At 39.5% G+C, this 9,286-nt stretch overlaps 1 long non-coding RNA gene across 3 annotated transcripts; it reads left to right on the top strand.

Moving 5' to 3' along the window:
• The first annotated feature begins 217 nt into the window (after positions 1-217).
• Positions 218-5,437, top strand: LOC144988378 (uncharacterized). 3 transcript variants are annotated; one of them, XR_013652272.1, is made up of 7 exons: positions 218-855; positions 1,854-1,936; positions 2,222-2,315; positions 2,660-2,771; positions 4,312-4,339; positions 4,456-4,575; positions 5,004-5,437. It is a non-coding gene; the product is annotated as an uncharacterized LOC144988378 (long non-coding RNA). The 3 variants fall into 3 exon arrangements; XR_013652273.1 differs by having other exon boundaries at positions 219-855; positions 4,476-4,575; XR_013652271.1 differs by having other exon boundaries at positions 224-855; positions 4,312-4,575.
• Positions 5,438-9,286: the final 3,849 nt, after the last annotated feature.

Genomic DNA, 9,286 nt, shown 5'->3' with positions numbered 1-9,286 from the left:
GTGGTTGTTGCTGTTACCAATCCAGTTGATATGGTTCTCCATCTGTGTCTAAGTGATATAATCAGAATCAGAATCGTTTATTGTCATTGTACATGGGGATACAATGAAATTGCAGCAGCCTTGGAGTGAAGGAGTTACATAAAATAAAAATAAAAATAGAATAGAAAAATAAATACTGTATTTACAACTCTTAACAAAAAATGAACAATATGGACAGAAACTATGGAGTTAATTCAGTCTCAATAATCAGAAATGCACACAACCGGTTTTACAAATGCACACGCTCCGATTCACAAATGTCATTTTATGCAAACGTGAAAAATAAATTCGGAAATACACACCCTGTGTTTCACAAACACACAGATTGTGTTTCACACATGCACACTAAATGTTTTACAAATGCACAATAAGTGTTTCTCACAAATGTGCACACTGTTTTTCACAAAAACATTTTAGAAATTCACAATAAATGTATCAGAAATGCACAGTAAGTGCTTCACAAACATGATTTTTAGGTACACATGTGATGTGAACTCACAGATCATTCGAATTGCAGAATGTGCATTCAAAATCCCGTTCTCGTTTGTGAATCTCCCCGTGTGTGTGAGAGATTTTTCTACGGTGAATATTGAGACTCATCTGACGGAGCGGGTCAACTAATCTCACCATTGGCTAGTAAATCTGTCAATCAAACTCATCGGCAAAGCAGGCGGGTTCGCTTTTAACCAATCGAATGGCCCCTTACACTCCTCACTTTCAAAGTGACGAGGGAGGGAGCTGTTCAGCACAGCAGTTGAAAGGACGCGGGCGGCAAACATGGCGGAGAGGTCTTCTGAACGGGATCAGTCTCAGCCCGTAAGTAATGCATTTATTTGATCATTCCCTCGTTGTACTTCCTGTAATGTTATTGAATACTAAGTTGAAGCGTTCTCCTTTGCCAAGTGACATGTGTGAATGCTTTATGAACACTGCAGCCGAGTCGTTTGCAGAGTACCCCCACCGCAAATTAGCTTAGCTTTGTTTTAGCCTGTGCAAATTGTGTCTGCCTGTGACTCTGTGAGTGAAGTTCAAGCCGGTGTCGGTTCAAGCTAGCGTCTATAGCCAATGATCTGTAGGTTCTTAACATGATTCAGATAGAACTAAGGGGAAAAGCATGCCGGATTTACAGCAGCAAAGAAAGTTTAATAAAAAGTATTGATTTGGAGACGGCGATTTGTTTAAACACTGATGCTATGCTATGCTAACTAGCTAGTTGTTCCGTGTGCTGCCTTTATGTAAACGCGATCCGGGTTAAAGTTAGACAGAGCATTTTCACAACCCAGACTTTAAGACGGGGTGGACTGTGCAACAAAGTTAATTCATATGACATTCATGAAAACGGCATTTTTTAAATATAACATACATGAATCCACTGTTGAATGAAAGAAGCCTCATTAAGTTTCTAACGTTAGAACCCGTATTCATTGTGATGACCAGCCCTGTGAGATTGTGTCAGAGTGACAGCCACTAAATTCCCCGTATCTTTACTTCCAATGACGTAATGACAAGAATCCCAAACATTATGTTTTTAGGCTGTTTTGTAGTCGATAAGTAGTCACAGAAAGGGTGGATGGGAGAAATCAGCTGTCAACAGTGATTAGAGTAGAAGTTACTGTAAATATTACACACAGGCTTCCTGTGATCAGTGTCTTGTCTCTGATTTTTTTAAAGGTGTTCTTTACTACAAGCTCAAGTTATCATAGCAAGAGTGTTTTAAAAAAAATCCCCTTTCATATATTTGAAAATTATGTAATTTAAGATCAGACAGCTAAATTATCTAATCCATGTTTGTTGTGTTTTTATTTATTCTCTAGGAATTACTGAAGCGTGACAGCGTGACAATCTTTTGTTCCTCGTGCCATCAGGCAATACAACTCTCTGGCAGGGCATCTTACAAGTAATTTCTTTTAATTTTACCCACTGATTTCCCAATTATTTACCTTTTTTATCAATCTTTTTATTTTGTGATATTTCTATTTGTAATGCATGTGTGTTTATGTGTTTTTTTAAGATGGCCATTTAAAAAAAATTTCCTCAGGGGTTATTAAATACCCTTCTATTCTATTCTATTTCATATTTTATCATCCTATTGTATTACTGTTTTACCTGTCAATTGGGAATTTAGCATTTTTGCCCCTGTAAATATCTGTCAGTTGAAAGTATTTGTACTTGTATTCCATAGATCTTGTACCTGAGAAGATGGCAGACAACAACTGTGCAGACACCCACTTGGCCTTCTTCAGTGACGCTGTGAACGTTTATGGCTTTCCTCTGAGGTATTCATGTTATTCATAAAGAAATATTTTATTCACATATCAGGCAGTATAAGCACTTGGTTATTTGTACAAAAATAAAATAACTTTTTTTTAGACTCCTCTGAAAACAAAGGCAACTCTAAAACTTTCCCCTCATGAATAACATTTTACCCCCCCTTAACAGTCTCTCTCACCTCATTTTTTTCCCCAGTGATACATGTAACCCACTCCTGCAATTTTTTTAACCTAGAAATTCTACTTATTGGCATCATACATAAGAACATTACATTTTAAATTGATGTGTACCGTATTGGCGATGCATTTGTAATTATGTGTTTGAGACATGATTTTCATGTTATTGTCAGGGTGAGAGGAGATCACGGAGGAGAAAATGTGGGCATAGCTGAGTTAATGCTCACAGTACGTACAACTGACACAAACGGCTTTGTTGCAGCAAAAGTGTACACAAAATCAACGGTGAGTTGAACCTAGTTTTAGAAGCTTTAATATATACACAGGGCTCCAGACTGCGTCCATTTGGTCGCATTTTGCGACCAAAATTTGAGAGTGTGCGACTGAATTTTACACCCAGTCGCACATGTGCTACCAGTAAATTTGCCTCCTCCACACTCCGTATTTTTTATACATTAAACATGAAAGGAGCACGTCAATGAGAGATGAAATGAGAGATGAAATCATCAATGAGACGCGAGCGCGCACGCAGGCAGACACACACACTCGCGCGAATACTCATGAGACTGGAGCACACGCGAGCGCACACTCGCGTTTCATTGAGTGATGCCTGAGGCGGCCAATGCGTGTGAGAAGAATAGGGAAAGTCACTGCAAGTGGCTAAAATATGTGGAGGGGCGGGGCCTAGAGATAATCGAGCGCGCGTAAACATCCGTGGGAAGGAAACGGAGACAAATATCATCACAACCTGATATGTGCATCTGAGCTATGAGCAAGCGAACTATTGATTCGTTCTTCCGACCTGCAGCTAGTGTACCAGTGACAGAGTGTACAGCAGGGGTCTCAACTCGCATGAAATCGAAGCTGCAGCGAGACTGAAAGAGACCAGGAATTAGGAGTTGTCCTTAACATTCAATTTCGTTTTAATATGCCTCTCCCCCTAAGTATGAGCTGTGATATTACATCTTTTATAATTATTTTAATGTTTTGTAATGGATGTAGCCTTTTTTTAATCAGTTGGTATTTTAAATTATTTTAATTGATCAGTGAACTACAAAAAACCCATCAGGACGCATGTCCCATAATGCATTGTTTTTTAGTCTGTAGGGCAGCTTTTAGTCAGTTCAATACTAAATTTCCAGCTGCGTTCGCTCTGATTGGTGTCTTGCTCTCACCCCTTTCTCGTGATATTTTTGTTTTGATTGACAGGTGATGTTGGAGCAAAAACAAAAATATACGTCACACACCAGGTGATCTGTGCAGTGTTGCGTCCATCTGGGTGATCTCAAACACGCTTATTGTGCATCTTGGCTGAACCTATTTGGTGTCACCAACATGAATTTCCATCCTCTAATATTTACATACATTTAAGTATTGTTTGAAACTGTGAAATTACGAAAGGTTACTACGGTAATCACTTGTTACTAAAAACTTTTTTTTATTCTAAATGTATGGTATTTTTTTTACTATTTTTACTTAGTTGTACTGTCGTGACAGCGATGGTGATGTCAGTTTACCTTCATGTTGCATCTTCAAAAGTGCAGAATAAAATATGACACTGAATTAGAAACAGCACATTGTAATTTCTGCATCTATTATTAAAGTATTTATTTGTAATACAGTGGAAATTAGTAGATTTGGTTAGAATGTTGATTTACGGTATGCGCCCCTAAATTTTCTGGTTGTGCCCCTAAAATTTTCAGTTAGGGTCCACTACGCTCCTAGTGAAAAAAGTTAGTCTGGAGCCCTGATACATAAAAGTGAATGGTGTATTAAAAATAAATCTGACAATATAATATTTCTTTTTGCTTTTTTCCAAATACAGGATTGAGCTCCTCTGGTGTGATGTCTTCGTGAGTGTTACTGGTTTATATTACAACATCCTGCACTCTCCTGAGGACCAAGACTTGCTCAATATCAGTCACATCACGTATTCTGCTGCCATTACATTTTTCTACCACGCATTCAGGCCAGTTTGGGTGTCTTTAGTGACGCGTGGGACAGCCATCCAATCAGGACGGAGCAAAGCATGACACCAAATCAGCTGTGGCAGTTGGGCTTGACCCAGAACCCTGTTTCTGATCCCCGGGTAAATGCTTTATTTAATCTCACTGTACTGGACAACTGATTTGTGTGCAGTTTGACTAAAGTGGAAAGTATCAAGAAGAGTATCATGAAATCATAATGACTACAGTGAATTTTCATCGAAAATGAATGAAAAGGATTATTGTTGTGTGGTGCAAACAATTTCCCTAAATTGTTTGTTTGTAGGAAGAATAGCACATCTGCAAGTTCAAAATGCATCACAATGCATGGCATTATGAGCCATCAGATGTACTAATGTCACTACTTTGTTAAGGTTCACTTATTTGCAAATTATAAACAGTTATGGAGATATGAGGTCTGCCTGCAAGCAACAATATAAGTTATTATTAGTCGGTCTCTGTTCCTACATAATCTAAAACACAAAAAAAACAGTGCTGTTCATAAACAGTATCTTTTTTTTTTTTTTGTCAGGGTATGCTGGTTCCAGAGATTGAATGGGAAGAGAGTGGATCCATGGCTGAACCTCATCCTGGGATCAATGTCCCGGTATGGGACAGTCCTCTTTTGGGTCCACAAATGTTGGAACTGCAAGACGACATCAATCCATTGTGGAATTCAGACCGTTTGGGAGTTGACCTACATCTTTACTGTCCCGTTTGTTTAGAACTTAATTTAGGCGACACAATTACATACAGAAGAGAGACTGAGCGGGGCAAGACAAAGTTCAAATCAATACTGCTGTATTGTTCAAGGGACTTCATTGTATGTAAGGAAGTTATGAAAATTAGTTCCAGTTTAAATAAAATTCAAATCAGTAGAGATCCCACATTTGCTTAAATTTTGATGTTTTAATCTGTCCATGTTTTCACTGAATTTTACTCTGCAATAAAGGGTGAATGTTTGCACTTTGTTGTTCTATGACCATCTTTTGTTGTGTAGTATTTAACCAGCTATAAAACCCAGTGAGACGAGGATCTTTTTTGGAAGGGTGACCTGGCCAAGAGGTGTATATGTATATGGTTACCATATAAAATCAATGACATTTGAGTTATTAAAAAAATAAAATTAAGGTCCAGCAAAGTGACTTCGGGCTGAGCAGGGGAGGTGTGTTGGGCGTCTGTGATTGACAGTGAGATGAACTTGAGGTAATGTAGTCCCACTGCGTGGTACGGAGCAAAGTGATGCCAGTTTCTCCACAAAACCTGTGGAAGTTGCAGATTTTTCTCCTCCACCTTCAGATGATCAAAACCGTGTCTGAGTGTTGAAATGACGCTAGCATGAAAGCTAAGAGAATAACGTACAAACAATCCCGAGTGAAACGTCCATTGTAAATCTCATGACCAGTACAGAGTTCGATGGATTCTAAGACAACTGCATTCAACCACTGTTGCCTTGCTTCCAGGTCCACTGAAAAGTTGCACAAGCCAGTAATTTTTGACAACCGAAGGCAATAAACCGACAAGCCATGCTAAGGCTAACACGCTAACGACCGACTGGTACAGAATCAAATATGGGCGGGGCTTTTGCCACCCGCAGAAAGTGTAGAGAAAGTGTAAGGGGCCATTCGATTGGCTAAAAGCGAACCCGCCTGCTTTCCCGATGAGTTTGATTGACAGATTTACTAGCCAATGGTGACATTAGTTGACCCGCTCCGTCAGATGAGTCTCAATATTCACCGTAGAAAAATCTCTCACACACACGGAGAGATTCACAAACGAGAACGGGATTTTGAATGCACAGTCTGCAGTTCGAATGATCTGTGAGTTCACATCACATGTGTACCTAAAAATCATGTTTGTGAAGCACTTACTGTGCATTTCTGATACATTTATTGTGAATTTCTAAAATGTTTTTTGTGAAACACAGTGTGCACATTTGTGAGAAACACTTATTGTGCATTTGTAAAACATTTAGTGTGCATTTGTGAAACACAATCTGTGTGTTTGTGAAACACAGCGTGTGTATTTCCGAATTTATTTTTCACGTTTGTATAAAATGACATTTGTGAATCGGAGCGTGTGCATTTGTAAAACCGGTTGTGTGCATTTCTGATTATTGAGACTGAATTAACTCCATAAGAAACTGTTAAATATTAAATATTTGTGAATAAAATAGAAAGGAATTACATGAGTTGCTGTGAGCACAGCTTAATAAATATCAAGTTATTGCACAGTGACCCGGTTAGACAGTCAGGATATTGCACGCATTGTAGTAAAATTAGAGTGAGGTGTGGTTGGTGGACGTATGTGCATTCCGTATGATAATTGCCTATGGAAAAAAGCTGTTTCTTAGTCTGTTTGTCCTGGTTCTGATGGACCTGTACCTCCTTCCAGAGGGCAGCAGTTCAAACAGAGGGAAAGCAGAATGGGTGGAGTTAGTGATGATGCTAGTCACTCTGCTGATGCAGCGAGACTGGTAAATGTCCTTCAGTGAGGGGAGGGGGCAGCCGATGATCCTCTGCGCTGTCTTTACCACTCTCTGGAGACTCTGCCGTTCTGCTTCAGTGCAGTGGGAAAACCACACTGTGATGCCATAGGACAGAATGCTCTCAATGGTTGAGCGGTAGAACGTTACCAGCAGCTCCTGGCTGACGTCGTTCCTCCTAAGTTTTCTCAGGAAGTGCAGGCGTTGCTGGGCCTTCCTGATGACAGTCATGGTGTTGTTAGACCATGTGAGGTAAGCTCAGCGTCCGGGTGGAGGAGAGGTGGGGGTCAAGTTTGACTGTCTGTGGTCTGTTTGTCAGGAAGTCCTTGATCCACGTGCAGGTGAGTGGGTGGAGTCCTAGTTCAGACAGTTTGTTGACCAGAATGTCAGGAATGATTGTGTTAAAGGCTGAGCTATAGTCCACAAAGAGCATCCTGGCGTAGGTGTCTCTGTGTTCCAGGTGGCTCAGCGCAGTGTGGAGGGTGATGGAAATGGCATCATCCGTTGATCTGTTTGCTTTGTAAGCAAACTGGTGGGGGACGAAGATTGGAGGGAGGGAGTCTTTGATGTGTCCCAGGAGCAGCCGCTCCAGACACTTTGTGATGACAGCAGTGAGTGCAACTGGGCGGAAGTCTGTGAGGAAGGCTGTGGATGAGGACTTTTTGGGTATCGGGATGATAGTGGATGACTTCAGGCAAGCAGGGATGAAAGCCTGAGCTAGCGACAGGTTGAAGATTTTTGTGAAGACCTGGGAGAGTTGATCGGCGCAGGCCCGCAGAACCTTTCCGGGAACTCCATCAGGTCCCGCCGCTTTCCTGGGGTTTACCCTGCTGAACATCCGTGCCATCCGTGCCACGTCCATAAAGGCATTGTTTTTATATTTAGAGCTCTAAGCAACCAAACAGTTGTCTATATAAAAGAGCTTTTACAATTGTGCACTTTTAGCAGGCTGAAAAAATTATCTTTTTAAAATTGCCATTTCAAATTTGGGTTTTAAATTTTGTGTTCCATTTTTCTGTGCTTGTATTGGAAGGATTTGTTATTATTTTGTTTAAAAGTGCTACATATTGTATATACACATAATTTATTTAGAGAAATTTGCTATACGTTGTGTTTTTTGGTTTTGTAGTTTAATTTCATTGGATTTATATTAAGGAAAAGAAGTTGCAGCATTGATTAAAAAAGGATAAAAGAGACATTTACTGTCTAAGTCTTATGTTACATCTGTAGAACTGTACTGAGAGTTGGGTTTTGTTTTGGAGCACATTCATATGTTTTGTTTGTAAAAAAAAAAAGATAAAATATTAAGTTAATTGCATTTTACATGACTAGAAAAGCAATGATTATTCATAAAAATCTATGAAAGACATACAAAACAAATGAAAAAGCAGTCTGCCCTCCCTCTTGTGTCTAAACTATTGTCACCTCACTTCTGGGTTAGTTAGCATATAAACAGGCAGCTGGTGTGTGTGTGTGTGTGTGGGGGGGGGGGGGGGGGGGGGGGGGGGGTGAAATTTGACTCCAGCAACAGAGCAGGCTGAGGAACAAGCTGCAGCATGAGGAAAAGACTAAAGCATGTAAGAGGAAATGACATCCTACAGTTGACCAGTTCATTTTATATCTGTAAAGAATATTCAATAAGCATTTAGACATGTTCAGCTATATGCGTGTGAAACTTGGTGTGGATATTTGAAGCATAAGTAATTTTAAAACACACTTGTTTGGAGTCCAGACGGAAAAAGCACAGGTTTTGGGATGAATCAGGATTTTTTTAAAATCATCTGTTTCACCTGGACTTCTGAAAAAAATATGGAAGGCAGCAAACACAGATCCCTACATTTAAAAAAATAAATGGTGTTGATATATGATGATTAAGTTATGAAAAAAAATAGGTGTTTGTAGTTTTGCCTAAAAAGACGTTTTCGGACCTTTTTGGATGAAATGTTGAATAAAAGTTCACCTGTAACTTCAATCATTCTGAATTTTTTTAGGAAGCAGTAGCACATAAATGCCTATGAAAGTTGAATTCTTGGTGCTGATAACCTAAACAGAATTTATGCTAAAAATCTTTGTTCAGTCCAAAATTTCATTAAAAAAATCAAGTGATGAAGTTTCTCGTAGACCCTATAGTGTTACATATCAAAGCTGGAGGTTATTAAAGGCATCTAATTCTGAAATCTCAGCTTCCTGAGACAAACGGCTGATTTATAATAAATTTCTATTATTTGGGTGCACATAATCGACCACTTCCTGTTACGCAGGCACCGTCAGGTGTACACCCATGAAACTTTACATGATGAGAGAGGACCCTTCTGAGTATCTCCAGTTTT

This window comes from Oryzias latipes, chromosome 20 (assembly GCF_053564925.1).
Source record: "Oryzias latipes strain Hd-rR chromosome 20, Olatipes_Hd-rR_3.1".
In the NCBI taxonomy this organism is placed as follows: Eukaryota; Metazoa; Chordata; class Actinopteri; order Beloniformes; family Adrianichthyidae; genus Oryzias; species Oryzias latipes.
Note: the sequence above shows the minus strand (reverse complement) of the source record. Positions and strands in the feature narration are given on the sequence as shown.